Genomic DNA, 15833 nt, shown 5'->3' on the forward strand with positions numbered 1-15833 from the left:
AAAGGTGAAAATGGGGTCCAAAAGAGATGGGCAATTCTGTTGGCTCACTCTTATAGCTATTAACCCATGTGTGGCATTCCCAACGTGAACCAATCATCTTAAGACCCAGCAGACCAAATCTATCTTGTGACAGTCCCATTCCCAAAGCCCATCCCCTAGGAGGAGCCAACCCATTCAGTTCATCTTAGTGAAGCCCTGGTCACTGAGAACTAATCATGGGCTTCCTTTTGTCATCTTGCCAAGGCTTCAATGGCTATGTCTATAACCTGGGGTCTGTGAATTTGTTTTTCTAACATTTGGATAACTGTGTTTTGATATAATTGGTCTCCTTACTAATACAATGTATTTTATTATATGCATTTTCAAATTTTTATTTTTATTTTCATTTCAAATTCCCTCCAGCCCCTCCCCCACCCATTGAGAAGGCAAGAAATGCGATACTTTGCTTATACATGCAAAACATTTCTGCGTTAGCTATTATTTAAAACATTCTTCTGAGAAGGGATCCTTAGGCTTCACCAGACTGCCTCAGGAGTACCTGATGGCCCCCTCCCCGCAATGTTTAAGACGCCTGCTTTACAGGGAAAAAGGTAAGGTCATCAAACTCATCAAGGGAACTACCCTGAAGTAACCATGAAATTGGTTCCCTGTGCATCCCCTGAAGTTTCTATGGAGCTTGCTTTGCTCCTCCTCAGTGGTATTGTTTCTGTGTGTCTTCAGAATTTTATTATACCTTCTCACCCCTCCTGGGCTATGAGATCCTACCTTTCTTATCTCTGAACCTGAAATCTGCTCTCAAAAAAAAAAAAAACCTACAGTGCATGTCAGACTTGACCTGACTTTCCCCTCCTTTATCAGAAACGCCAAGAGTAAGAGACTACCTCCTGTTGAGTTTCCAATCATTTCCGCTTTCTACCTTTTTTTCTACTCAGACTCTGAGTCCCCTTGCCACCTCTGCTCTTTAGAAGAATGAAATTATCATTAAGGCCAGCCAAGTATTGGCTTCACAAAAGAGCAAACACATCATTTTAGTTACATGAAATTATCGAAGGTTTAGTATCTAAGATATATAGGGAATTAACACAAATATAAAAAACTAAGCTGTTCTCCAACAGATACATACATAGTCAAAGGAGATGAACAAATGGCCCGAAGGGAATCACAAGTTATTAACAATGATTGATTCAAATCACTCCTAATTAGAAGTGCAAATCAGAACAGTGCTGGGGTTTCACCTCACACCCAAAAAATGACAAAGATGACAAAGAGTGGAAATAGTTAATGTTGAAGTTATGCCTAGAAGATGGGCACACTAATGTGCCCTTGGTTGAGTGGTGCATTGGTTCAGTTCTTCTGGAAAGCAAATTGGAATTACATTTGATACAGAGAGCCCATTGATATATCTATATCTATATCAATATAGATATAGGTATATATATATATATATATCAGAGAGGTCAAGAATAAGATTAAAAAGTCCCATATAGATCAAAATGTCATTGCAGCATTTTTTGTGTTGGCAAAGATTTGGAAATGAAGTAATGATCGTCATTTGGGGGAATGGCTACAAAATGGTGGTACATGAATGTAAAGAAGTATAGCACTGTGAAAAATGAGGAAAATGGCGAATTCAGAAAAGCATGGGAAGGAAGACTATGGACTGATGTAGACTGAAGTAAGCGGAACCGATATACACAGTGGTTAGAATAATGTAAATGGGAAAAAAACAAGAAGATGAAACTGAATGCTATGCAGTTTTAAGATTGGCAACTGGGTGGCACAGTGGATGGCATGTTGGAGTTGGCATCAGGAAGACCTTATTTCAAAGCCTGCCTCAGACATCTACTAGCTGTTTGACCCTAGTCAAGTCACATAACCATTCACAGCCTCAGTTTCCTCATCTGTAAAATGGGGATGGTGACAGAATTTACTTTATAGGGTTATTATAAGACTCAGTTGAGAGATAATATTTGTCAGATGCTTTGGAAACCTAAAGTGCTGTATGAATATTAGCTACAAAATGACCAAATTTGGGCCTGGAGAAGAGTTGAAAAAATGAACCTCATTCCTTTTGTGACTGAAATAGGAAGACTATGGGTGTTTAATATTACATATGCTGTCAGATATAGCTGGCTTGGGTTGTTGGTTTCACCAAGGTTTTTTTTCTTCTTTATTTTTTAATCTTTGTTATAGGGCGTGGCTTGTTGTTGGGTAAAGGTAGGGGGAGGGGTATGTTCGGAAATGAATATGATAACTTTTTGTTGTAGCAAAGGATTGGAAAGAAAAGGGATAACTATCAGTGGGGCAATATATATGTAATATATAATATATGATATAAGTTATATATTATAATATTAATAATTCCCTAATGTATTAATATGACATATTAATATAACAGATAATATTGTACCATAAGAAATGACAAATGAGATGGTTTCAGAGAATCCTGTATGAATTTGAAAAAGTTTATGAATTGATGCAGAATTAAGTGAGCAGAATCAGGAAAGGACTTTGTAAAGAAAAACAGATTCAAAAGTCTTAAGAACTTAAGAGAAAAAGAAACGAATGTCATATAATGAAAGACATACATTTTTAACTTATTTAATATTTTATTTTTTTCCCAATTACATGTAAAAACAATTTTTAACATTCATTTTTAAAACTTTGAGTTCCTTATTCTCCCTTCCTCCCTTCCCAACCTACAATCCCTGACAGAGAAGGTAAACAATTCCGTATAGGGTATCCATATGTAGTCACACAAAACATTTCCATATTCGTCATGTTGTGAAAGAAAACATAGACCCCCTCCAACAAAACCTCAAGAAAAATAAATTTTAAAAAATGTGTTTCACTCTGTATTCAGACACCATCAGTCAAAAGACATAAATTAAAAAAAATGAATTTATCATCTGCTCTGCTTTTGGCTAAAGGAGATCTCCAACAGATAACTGAAGGTCCCTATTACTACTGTATTATACCCCTAGCCAGGTTTGTGAATTATTTATTTCCATCTTTAATATATCTCCCACAACATCACTTTTGCTTTTCTCTCCAGTGATCTTCATCTAAATGCTTTTGTTTGTCCTTACTTAGGTGATTGGATTTCCACATATGACAATATCTTAATCACATAAAATGCTACTAAAACCCCTTTTATCTACATTGTTTCTTTGGAAAAAGGCATATTCTTCTGGAGCTATATTCTAATCATAAATCCCAACTCCTGCCCTTATACTAGGGGACTTCAACGTGCCTATTGACTCCCTCAAATACCCTAACCACTCAGTTCCTCAATATTTACCTCCCATGAGCTGCTCCTCCACCCATCTCAGCCACACACAATGATGCTCATACCTTTGGTCTGGCCATCACCCACAAATGTATCACTTCCATGTTCAAGAATTCCGAAGTCCCCTTATTTGACCGAAGCCTATTGGCTTCCTACCTCTTCCTCTGCCTTCCCTTGCAAAACTCTACTTTATCATACTGTGACCTCCAATATCTTGATCTCTCTATTCTCCCCCATGCCACTGCCCTGCACTTGCCACTCTCTCCTCTTTTCCTCATCCTGCTCCCTTTCGGTGAACCAATTCAACTCTACACTGTCCTGATCCCTTGAGTCTTTAACCGTCTTATCTATCATTTTGCTGATTTTGCCTTGCCAAACCTCAGCCTTGGATCATATCTACCATCTGCCCTTCTTTTCAATACATGTGCTGCTAAATGAAGGTGGAGAAAGTCACACTACTGTTCTCTATGAGTTTATGTTAGGCAACCTCAATGGGGCCCTCACTGCTACTAGGCAGTCCTACCATACCTCCATTGCCAGCTCACTATCCCACTGGGGACAGCACTTCCAAACCTTTTCATCCCTCCTCCAACCTCTCATGGCTCACCCTGCCCCCACCATCTCAAGGCCCTCTTCTCCTCCCTTCCTTTATCTCATTTCATTCCCGTGCCTTGGCCTCTCTCTCCTCCTTACCTCCTGTCCCATATGATGAAGTGGCCTTGCTCCTTTCCAAGGCTAACCCCACTAGCTGCTCAGTGATCCCTTTGTCATCCCCAGTCTTTTACTTCTTTTCAATCTTTCCCTATGTACTGGCCCCTTCCCTACTGCCTACTCACATCTCCCCCATCCTCAAAAAACTTTCACTTGATCCTTCTATCACCACTAACAATCCATTCTCCTTCTGCAGCTCTGCCTGGTTTCAACTCCATGGACCAAGATGCTGTGTCTGGTACCCCTTAGTGTCTACTTCCCCTACCCCGCTGCCTTCCAGCTTCCTTTTGCGCATCTTTCCCATTAGATTGTAAGCTTGTTGAGGGCAGGGACTGTCTTTCTTTTGCTTATTTGTATCCCCAATGCTTAGCACAGGACCTGACACACAGTAGGTCCCTAACAAATATTTATTGAATTGATTTCCTAAATCTCTTTTTCCTTTTGTGGCTAAACCCCTTGAAAAAGCCACCTACAACAGGTGCTTCTACTTTGTCTCTTCTCACTGTCTTAACTCCTTATAATCCAGCTTCCCACCTCATCATTCCACTATAATTGTTCCAAAGTAACCAATGAATTCTTAATTACCAAATCCAGGGACCTTTTCTCAATCCTCATTCTCCTCCACCTCTCTGTAGCCTTTAACACTGTTGATCATCCTCCCCTCTTTGATACTCTCCTCTCTAGGTTTTCAGGACACCACGATTTCCTGATTCTCCTCTTACCTATCTGACCGCTCCTCTGTCTCCTTTGCTGGATCCTCATCCAGATCACACCCTTTAACCATGGGTACCCCACAGGATTCTGACCTGGGACCCCTTCTCTTTTCCCTCTGTATTACTTCACTTGGTGATCTCATCAGCTCCCATGGGTTTAATTAATTAATTAATTAATTAACGTCTATGCTAATTATTCTCAAATCTACTTATCCTGCTCCAATCTCTTTGTTGACCTCCAATCTCCCATCTCCAACTGCCTTTCAGACATCTCAAACTGGATGTCCAGTAGATATCTTAAATTCAACATGTCCAAAATGAAGCTCATTATCTTTTCCCCCGCAAACACTCCCCACTTCCTACTTTCCCTATTACTGTAGAAAGAAACACCATCTTTGCAGTCCCCCAGGCTCACAATCCAGGTGTCATTCTGGGTTCCTCACTATCTCTTGCTCCCCCCACCCCCATATTGTCATGTTTCCAAGACCTGTTAATGTCACCTTTGGAACAACTTTTGAACATGCCCCTTCTCTCCTCTGATATGGCCCTTACTCTGGTGCAGACCACCTCACATCTGGACCGTTGCAATAACCAGCTGGTGGGTCTGCCTGCCTCAAGTCTCTCCCCACTCCAATCCATTCTCTATTCATTGACTAAAGTGATTTCCCCAAAACTCAGGTCTGATTATGTTACACCTTCCCCTCTCTGCACCCCCCCCCAACTCAATAAGCTCTGAGTGTTTTCTCCAGCTGTCCCACATGCCTGAAACATTCTTTCTCCTCTGCTCTACCTACTGACTTCCCTGGCTTCCTTTAGGTCCCAACTAAAATCCCACCTTCTACAGGAAGCTTTCCCCAACCCCTCTTAATTCTAGTGCCTCCTCTCCAGTTAATCATTTCTTATATGGCTTGTTTATACATAGTTATTTCCTTGTCTCCCCCACTAGATTGTACGTTCCTTGAGGGCAGGGACTGTCTTTTCCCTCTTTTTATGTCCTCGATGCTGGGCACAGTGTCTGGCATATAGTAGGTGCTCCATAAATGTTGACTGACTGGCTTTATTTAATACTTCTAATTTCTACATTTGTGCAAAGAGATCTAGGGTTATTGTTAATTTCCTTCTTAGATTTAGTTTCCTGTGATTTACATAAATCAATCAACAATCAATAAATCAACCAATTAACTAATACAAGGAGGGGGGGAACTGGCCAAGGAGGGCCAAGTCCTTAGAGCATGTACAATATCAGCTGGTTGCCAATCCACATGCAAGTGTGTCATGGGAGCTTGCTTCTTGAAACACGTGATGGTGGAACCTTTTCCCCACCTGCTTCAGAGCATGTGCAGTTGTCCTCTGACTGTGTCCTTCTGGCTTACTGCATAGTGCTGAAAAGCCTTTTAATTGGCTGCTGAGCTGGAACTGAGTGTATATACAGTATCACGTGAAGAGGAAGAAATGCCATGGACCTCCAAGTGTGGGTGTCTTGAGGCCTGTCATTAGCTGATTTCTCTCCTCATCTGGCCAACATATGACTGTGAACACATGGCCCCATTGTTTCTTTTGTCTTTTGGTGTTTATTCTTTCTTGATTTTATTTTATTTTTATTAAGATTTTTTATTGGGGCGGAGCCAAGATGGTGGCAGGAAAGCAAGGACACACTTAAGCTCTCTTCCAAATCCCTCCAAACACCTGTAAAAAATGGCTCTGAACAAATTCTAGAGCTGCGGAACCCACGAAATAGCAGCAGGTCTTCAGCTGAAGATGGCCTGGATGGTTGCTGGGAAGGGTCTGTCGCATTGTACTGGAAGTGGAGCACAGCCCAGCATGGGCCATGCCAGGACAGACCAGGTGCTGAGGAGATAGGGCAGAGCAGGCCATAGGGCCCTGAATCACTGAGCTGTAGCAGTTACCAGACTTCTCAACCCACAAACGCCAAAGACAAGTTAGCAGGTCAGTGGGAAAACTGCTGGAGCAGGGGGAGAGAAGTGTATGGTCAGCCCCAGCCCTGGGGGTGGCAGAGGTGGTTCAGTGCAGCTGCTGCAGCAGCAGGAAGCTCCTGCAGCTGCTTCCAGAGCTCCAGCTGTGGTTGCTTCTGACCCCAGGTCCACCTGGTGGGAGGAACCAAGTGGCAGATCATTGGAAAAACCTGGAGAATAGATCTGGGAGAGATAACTTAAAAATTATTGGACTACCTGAAAGCCATGATCAAAAAAAGAGCCGAGACATCATCTTTCAAGAAAGTATCAAGGAAAACTGCCCTGATATTCTAGAACCAGAGGATAAAATAGAAATTGAAAGAATTCACTAATCACCTCTTGAAAAAGATCCCAAGAAGAAAACTCCTAGGAATATTATAGCCAAATTCCAGAGTTACCAGGTCAAGGAGAAAATATTGCAAGCAGCCAGAAAGAAACAATTCAAGTATTGTGGAAACAAGAATCAGGATAACACAAGATCTAGCAGCTTTTACATTAAGGGATTGAAGGACTTGGAATATGATATTCCAGAGGTCAAAGGAGCTTGGATTAAAACCAAGAGTCACCTACCCAGCAAAAATGAGTATAACACTCCAGGACAAAATATGGATTTTCAATAAAATGAGGACTTTCAAGCATTCTCGATGAAAAGGCCAGAGCTGAAGAGGAAATTTGACTTTCAAATACAAGAATCAAGAGAAGCATGAAAAGGTAAACAAGAAAGAAAAATCATAAGGGACTTAATAAAGTTGAACTGTTTTGGTTACATTCCTACATGGAAAGATGATATTTGTAACTCATGAAACCTTTCTAAGTATATGGGTAATTGAAGGGAATATATATATAGACAAAGGGCACAGGGTGAGTTGAATATGAAGGGATGATATCTAAAAATAAATAAATAAATACAATTAAGGGGTGAGAGAGAAATATATTGAGAGAAGGAGAAAGGGAGAGATAGAATGGGATAAATCATCTCACATAAAAGTGGCAAGAAAAAGCCGTTCTATTGGAAGGGAAGAGGGGGCAGGTGAAAGGGAATGAATGAATCTTGCTCTCATCAGACTTGACTTAAGGAGGGAATAACATGCACACTCAATTGGGCACCTTACCCTACAGGAAAGTAGAGGGGAAGGGGATAAGAGAGAGGGGATGACAGAAGGGAGGGCAGAGTGGAGAAGGAGGTAATCAATAGCAAACACTTTTGAAGAGGGCCAGGGTCAAGGGGATAAAATTGAATAAAGGGGGACAGGATAGGATGGAGGGAAATATAGTTAGACTTTCACAACATGACTGTTATGGAAGTGTTTTGCATAACAATATACATGTGGCCTATGTTGAATTGCTTGCCTTCTCAAGGAGGGTGGGTGGGGAGGGAAGAAGGGACAAAATTTGGAACTCAAAGTTCTAAAACAAATGCTCAGAAAAAAGTTTTGGTTTTTTTTTTTTACATGCGACTGGAAATAAGATACACAAGCAATGGGGTATAGAAACCAGTCTTGCCCTACAAGAAAGTAAGGGGAAAGGGGATGGGGGGGAGTGGGGTGACAGAAGGGAGGGCAGACAGGGGAAAAGGGCAATCAGAATATATGTCATCTTGGGGTGGGGGGAGAAAATGGGGAGAAAATTTGTAACTCAAAATATTGTGGAAATCAATGTTAAAAACTAAAAAATATTAAAGAAATAGAAAGAGAAAAAAAGAAATATAAAATTTCCTTTAAGAACTGCTTTGTTTGCATTCCCTGCCCCCCCAATCCCACATTGAGACTTAGTGTTATCATTTTCTTTGATTAAATTATTCTTTGACACAGCAATTATTTAAAATTAAGTTATTTGCTCTCCTTTTGAAAAAAAAGATTTTTTATTTTTAGTTTACTACACTCAGTTCCGCATGATTTTGAGTTTCAGATTTTCTTGCCCTCCCTCCCCTCCCCCTCCCCCACCAAGACAGCATAGAATCCAATATATCTTCTATATATACCTTCACATTAAACTTATGACCAATGGAATGAATCATGAGAAAGAAGAAGCAAAACCAGAAAAAAAGAGGGAGAAAAAAAGAGCAAACAGTGTGCCTCAATCTGCATTCAGACTCCATAGTTTTTCTCTGGATGTAGATAGCTCTTTCCATCATGAGTCCTTTGGAGTTGTCTTTGAACCTTGTATTGCTGAGAAGAGCCAAGTCTATCAAGGTTAGTCATCACAGAATCAATTTATCTGTGGTTGTGTACAATGTTCTCCTGGTTCTGCTCCACTCCCTCAGCATTATATCATGTAGGTCTTTCCAGGTTGTTAAGAAGTCCGTATCTTCCCCATTTCTTATAGCACAATAGTATTCCATTTCGTTCATATACCACAACTTGTTGAGTCATTCCCCAGTTTATGGGCATTCCCTTGATTTCCAATTCTTTGCTACTGCAAAAAGAGCTGCTATAAATATTTTTGTACATATGGGTCCCTTTCCCACTTGTGGGATCTCTTTGAGATACAGCCCTAGAACTGGTATTGCTGGGTCAAAGGGTATGCACATTTTTATAGCCCTTTAGGCATAGTTCCAAATTGCTCTCCAGAATGGCTGGATCAGTTCACAACTCCACCAACAATGTAACAGTGTTCCAATTTTCCCACATCCTCTCCAGCATTTATCATTTTCCTATTTTGTCATGTTAGCCAATTTGACAGGAGAGATGTGGTACCTAAGAGCTGTTTTGATTTGCATTTTTCTAATCAATAGTGATTTATAGCATGTTTTCATATGCCTATAGATATCTTTAATTTCTTCCTCTGAAAACTGCCTGTTCATATTCTTTAGCCATTTCTCAACTGGGGAATGACTTGTATTCCTATAAATTTGGCTCAGTTCCCTGTATATTTTAGATATGAGGCCTTTATCAAAGACGCTGGTTATAAAGATTTTCTCCCAATTTTCTGCTTCCCTCCTAATCTTTGTTGCATTGGCTTTTTTATACAAAAACCTTTCAATTTAACATAATCAAAATTATCCATTTTGCATTTTGTAATGTTCTGTATCTCTTGTTGTATCATGAATTCTTTGCTTTCCCATAAATCTGATAGGTAAACTATTCCTTGCTCTCCCAAATTGCTCATAGTATCAGCTTTCATTCCTAAATCATGAACCCATTTTGACTTTATTTTAGTATACGGTGTAAGATATTGGTCTATGCCCAGTTTCTGCCCTACCATTTTCCAATTTTCCCAACAGTTTTTGTGAAATAGTGAATTCTTAGTCCAGAAGCTGGATTCTTTGGGTTTATCAAAGAGTAGATTACTATAGTCATTGACTACTGTGTCTTGTGTCCATCCTGTTCCACTGATCCACCACTCTGTTTTGTAGCCAGTACCAAGTAGTTTTGATGACTGCTGCTGTATAGTACAGTTTAATATCTGGTATGGCTAGGCCACCTTCCCTAGAATTTCTTTTCATTAATTCCCTAGATATTCTATACCTTTTGTTCTTCCAGGTGAATTTTGTTATTATTTTATCCAGCTCTGTAAAACAATTTTTTGGTAGTTCGATTGGTATGGCACTGAATAAGTAAATTAATTTAGGTAAAATTGTCATTTTTATTATATTACCTCAGCTTAACCAAAAGCAAATGATGTTTTCCATTTATTTAGATCTGACTTTATTTGTATGAAAAGTGTTTCATATTTATGTTCATATAGGCCCTGGGTTTGTCTTGGCAGATAGACTCCTAAATATTTTATAGTGTCCACAGTGACTTTAAATGGAATTTCTCTTTGTTGGGCTTTGTTAGTAATGTATAGAAATGCTGAGGATTTACATGGGTTTATTTTATATCCTGTAACTTTGCTAAAGTTGTTTATTATTTCGACTTGATTCTCATTCTTTCTTGATTTTAGACAAATGAATGTTAGAGACAGAATGGACCAGATTACAAACTTATGAACCTGAAACATCAGAAGAGTCCTCAAAGACCCTCAGCCCCTAGAGTTAGCAATAGCAGTAGCTGTGCCTGGACAGGAGCTAGCCCTGGGAGGAGGCTGCAATCTACTTTGGGGGAATAGTGAACTTTGACCCTGCCCTGTGGTGAATCAGCCCAACAACTATATATCGTGCAGGTTAGGGAGTGATGTGCTCACCAGCTATACCACACCCACAAGTGAATTTGATGGAAGGAATGGCTTAGAGCAGTGAGCCCATTCTCCCCAAGAACCAAGATGTGAAGAGAGGAGAGTTATGCTCCTAGTTCGAAGATATATTTAGATCTTTGTCCTCACTATTTTTGTTATTCAGTCATTTCAGTCATGTTTGACTTTGTGACCCCTCATTTGGGGTTTTCTTGGCAACAATAATGGAGTGATGAGAAAAGACCAAAGTCTCGCACTGCATCCTGGGCCATTTCCAGTTGTCTTGATCTATATCTGGCCACTGGACCCAGGTGGCTCTGGAGGAGAAAGTGAGGCTGGTGACTCTGCACAGCCCTCCATTGCTTAAATTTAATTTACTTGCAAGTCATGGCATCACCTTCCTGATGTCATGGTCCTCTTCAAGAACGAAGGACAAACCACAACGGAGCGATTGAGGGGGGTGCCCATCAATTGGGGGAATGGCTGAATAAGTTGTGGTATATGGTTGTGATGGAATACTACTGTGCTATAAGAAATGCTGAACTCGGTGATCTTAGAAGAGCATGGAAAGACTTGCATGAAATAATGGAGAAATGAGCAAAACCAAAATAATGTTGTTTGAAGAATAATTAAGCTATTCTGAGTATTATAAATATTTAAATCAACTGCAAAGGACCTATGAAGGAAGATGATATCCACCTCCAGAGAAAGAACTGATAAATAGAAGTATTCATAGTATGGTTTTACATATAGATATATGTGAAATTGATAAATAGAAATATGCATAGGATGGTTTTGTTGTTGTGTTTGTCCTTGCATCTTAGAAGGAAAGCTATGCCAAATCTGGATAGCATACTAAAAAGCAGACATTACCTTACCTACAAAGGTCTGTATCATCAAAATTATGGTTTTTCCAGTAGCAACGTATGGCTGTAAGAGTTGGACTATAAGGAAAACTGAGCATCTTGGAATTGATGCTTTCTAATTTTGATGCTGAAGAAGACTTTTGAGAGTTCCTTGGATGGCAAAGAGATCAAATCAGTCAATGTTTAAAGAAATCTATTCAGGCTATTCATTGTAAAGTCAAATACTAAAGCTGAAGCTGAAATACTTTGGCCACATAATGAGGAGATGGGACTCATCAGAAAAGATCCCGGATGTTGAGAAAGATTGAAGACAAAAGGGGAAGGAGATGGCAGAGGATGAGATGGATGGATAGATAGAGTCAAGGAAGCAATGAATGTGAGCTTGGACAGACTTTGGGAGATAGGGGATGATAGAAAGGCCTGGTGGGTGTGCTATGGTCCATGGGGTCACAAACAGTGGGACGTGACTAAAGACTGAACAATAACAACAAATCAAAATGTATGTTGAAGCCTTTCAGTATGGAGGCAGGATTTGGGGAGGAGAGAATGGCTGAACCAGGCACTGAACTTCTTGAAGAAAGAATCGTAGAAGTTGGTACATAACAGTTCCCAGAATCTTGATTGGGTGGCAAATATGGATCAAGTTAACATCAGTAGCTCAAATTTATTGGGGAAAAAGGAGAAATCTTTCCTGAAACAGACAAGTTGAAATCTCAATTGAATTTAAAAATTGATTTAATACCCGTTGTATGTTGTCCCATCTCCATTTTTAAACCTTTCATTTTCTGTTTATCAATCAATAAACATTTGTTAAGCACCTATTCTGTGCCAGGCATTGTACTAATCGGTGGGGATGCAAAAAGAGACAAAAGACAGTCCTTACCCTCGAGAAGGTTACAGTCTAACAGAGACAACATACTAATGAATCCACACAAAGCAAGCTATGTACACGATAAATAGGATATAATGAGAAGAGGGAAAGTAGTGGAATTAAGAGGGGTTAGAGAAGGATTCCTGTGGGATTTTAGTTAAGACTTAAAGGAAGCCAGGGAGGTCAGTAGTAGAGAGAAAGAAGGAGAATATTCTGGGTGTGGGTGACAGCCAGAGAAAACACCCAGATCTGAGATATGACTCTCCCAAGGTAACACAGATAAAAGTGGTAGATCTCTAATTCAATTCGGGTTTCATGAGCACTCTCCACAGTGCTTCATCCTTGGCAAAGAGGCTGTTATGTATGGACAGATATAAATGGACAAACTATGTTTTAAGCTACAGTAAATCCTTCTGCTATTATGTTCAAACACCACCCTCTTAATCAGCTGCTCACTTCCCAAGTCAGCCTTTCTTTTCTGAAGCCCCTAACTTCAATTGTCAGCCAACATGAAAACACCACCTGTTCCTCTCAAGTCTCCCCCAAAACCTCCTAATTGCTAGCAGTCCACCAGAAGTAGGTAGTGTTTGCTGAAAACACTGGAGAAATAAAAGCATCAGGAGGGCTAATTCTGTGATAGTACCAAAAGCCTCTGGCCTGCCAGGACTTTCTATTCCTAGTATGCCCTTCCCAGCACCATGCCAAGCCTGAAATTCACTAGGCCATAGGGCATATATCCACCTCTCTCTACACACCTGCCTCAGGAGGTTGAAGGATGCCTTTAAGTCTGTCTCTGTCTGACTCTCTCCATCTCACACACATGCACTCAGCTTTGAGCAACAGTGTTTAATAACAGGCTTTCTGCAAAAATGTATATGTATTGCTTGCCTTCTCAATGGGTGGGCAAGGGGTTCCAGGAGGGACAGAATTTGTAACTCAAAATTTTTAAAAATGAATGTTAAAATAAATAAACTCTAATTGTTTTTTTAAAAAGAAAGAAAATTTGTGTGTGACACATTTTTAAGTTTTGCCTGCATTATGAACATTTTTCCCATTACTTTCTTAAGTCTAGAAATGAACAAAACAATAAAGTTCCAATTTGTAGCATTTACAAATGCGCACACTGAAAATTTAACAACCGAGCCAGACGGAGCTGTCTTCAGTTCACCTCTGGCTTTGAGTGAGTTCAGGATCTGGAATATAATTCTGCTTCCTCTTCTGCCCACCCAAACATTCTCCTTGCCTGAGGTCTTTCCTATTAGGGAGACATGAGGAGCAGTACCAGCACTCACCACTAGGGGGATCAGTCAATGATAAGAAAGGGTTTGGATGCAGAAGAGCAGGGGTCCCATCCAAAGGTTGCTATTTACCACCAGTGTGATAATCTTGGCCAAACGACTTCTAGGTCTGGGCTTGCTCATCTGTCCAAAAGGTGAATTCTCCACATCCAATGATCCTAGGAATAACCCAGGTGATTGATTACAAAGGAAAATAGACCGGGCAAAGTGATGGTGGGGTGAACACCGCAGCCCCAAATCCTTCCACTGTTTTCTGCAGCCTCTCTTCCCATCTTGGTTGGTTTGTCCTTAAGTGGCATGGATGGAACTGAGGCCCTTTGAGGCCATCCAGTCAGCCTAAGACATACATAATTTCCCCTCTACAGGATCCCTGACAAGCGGCTAACCAGACCTCTGGGAGAAGGTCACCCAGGCTCACAGGCTCATTTCCTCGTTTGCACTCACCCCACCATATCCAATCTGTTGCCAAATATGTATATAATATAGCATTACAATATATTAATATAATTATCATAATAAACATATTGTATATATTAGAGAATATATTAATATAACACAATTACATATTAATATAACATATGACATTTAATTATATATTAATATATATCATCACAGGTGAATGCATGTTGTCTCCCCTATTAGAACATGAACTTCTTGAACACAAAGATGATGTTTTTGTCTTTCTGTGTACGCTTGGCCCTTAGCATAGTGCCTGACACACAATAAATGCTTCAGACAATTTGAAGGCAAGGAGCGTGCTCTTCCTCAAGCCTTCCTGTCTTCAGGTGGATCAGCCATGGTCTTCCAAGAGAAGAATCTATGCCGGGGGTGGGGAACCTACAGCCTCGAGGCCACATGTAGCCCTCTAGGTGCTTAGACTGAATCCAAACTTCACAGAACAAATCCCCTTAATAAAAGGATTTGTTCTGTAAAACATGGACTCAGTCAAAAGGCTGCATCCAAGGACCTAGAAGGACACACGTGGCCTTGAAGCTGCAGGTTCTCCAGGCTAACTCCCCCTTTTCCATCAGCAGACTAATCGTGCCTCCCCCAGGAGAAGGGGATCACCATACTGATTGACTCAGTTTTAAATACCCCACACCTTCTTAGCTCCCTCAGATGCTTCTCCCCTCTGATTGGAGGGCTGAAGTATGGAGCAAGAAGCTCCTCCCAAGGCCATCCTTGGGTAGCCAGGTGATGCAGTGAGCGAACAGAGCCCTGGGCTTGGAATCAGGAAGACTCGTCTTCATGAGTTCAAATCCAGCCTCAGCCACTTACTAGCTGTGTGACCCTGGACAAGTCACTTCACCCTGGTTGCCTCAGTTTCCTCATCTGTAAAATGAGCTAGAGAAGGAAATGGCAAACCACTCCAGTATCTTTGCCAAGAAATCCTCAAATGGGGCTAGGAAGAGTCGGACATGACTGAAACAAAGCTTTCCTTAATAGAGATTTCAGAACTTTCCAGACAACTCTCCATTTTCTGTCAGCAGCTCCGCTTCATTTTAGCTCCTCAGAATATCAGGTACCCCACGCCATGGCCTCCTTCCCCATACTTTTCGGCTTCCTTTTGCATCTCCCACATTAGACTGCAAACTCCTTGAGGGCAAGGATTGTCTTTCTTTTTTTTTTTTATTTGTATCTCCAGCTGTTAGCATAGTGCCTGGCACATAGTAGGTGTCTCATAAATGTTTTCTGACCTGAATTGAATTATGGCATGCCTGTCCTTTGGGAGGTGGAGTGCATACTGAAAAGACCGGGGCTGGGAATGAGTTGTAAAGGAGCCAGAGCCCTGTCTGGGATTTCTGAGGCCCTGTCTTCCCTAGCAGCTTGGACATGAACTTGGATCAGGGAGAATACAGTCTGGTTGACCTCCCTATCTGACTATAAGCATTTCTGTCGATTGACCAATTGGTCAGAAAGAAGATCACTTCCTTTGGCAACTGAGTGGAGAATGGACTGGATTGAGAGAGACCAACCAGCTGGCTATAGCTATAGTCTA

This window comes from Trichosurus vulpecula, chromosome 2, assembly GCF_011100635.1.
Source record: "Trichosurus vulpecula isolate mTriVul1 chromosome 2, mTriVul1.pri, whole genome shotgun sequence".
Classification (NCBI taxonomy): Eukaryota; Metazoa; Chordata; class Mammalia; order Diprotodontia; family Phalangeridae; genus Trichosurus; species Trichosurus vulpecula.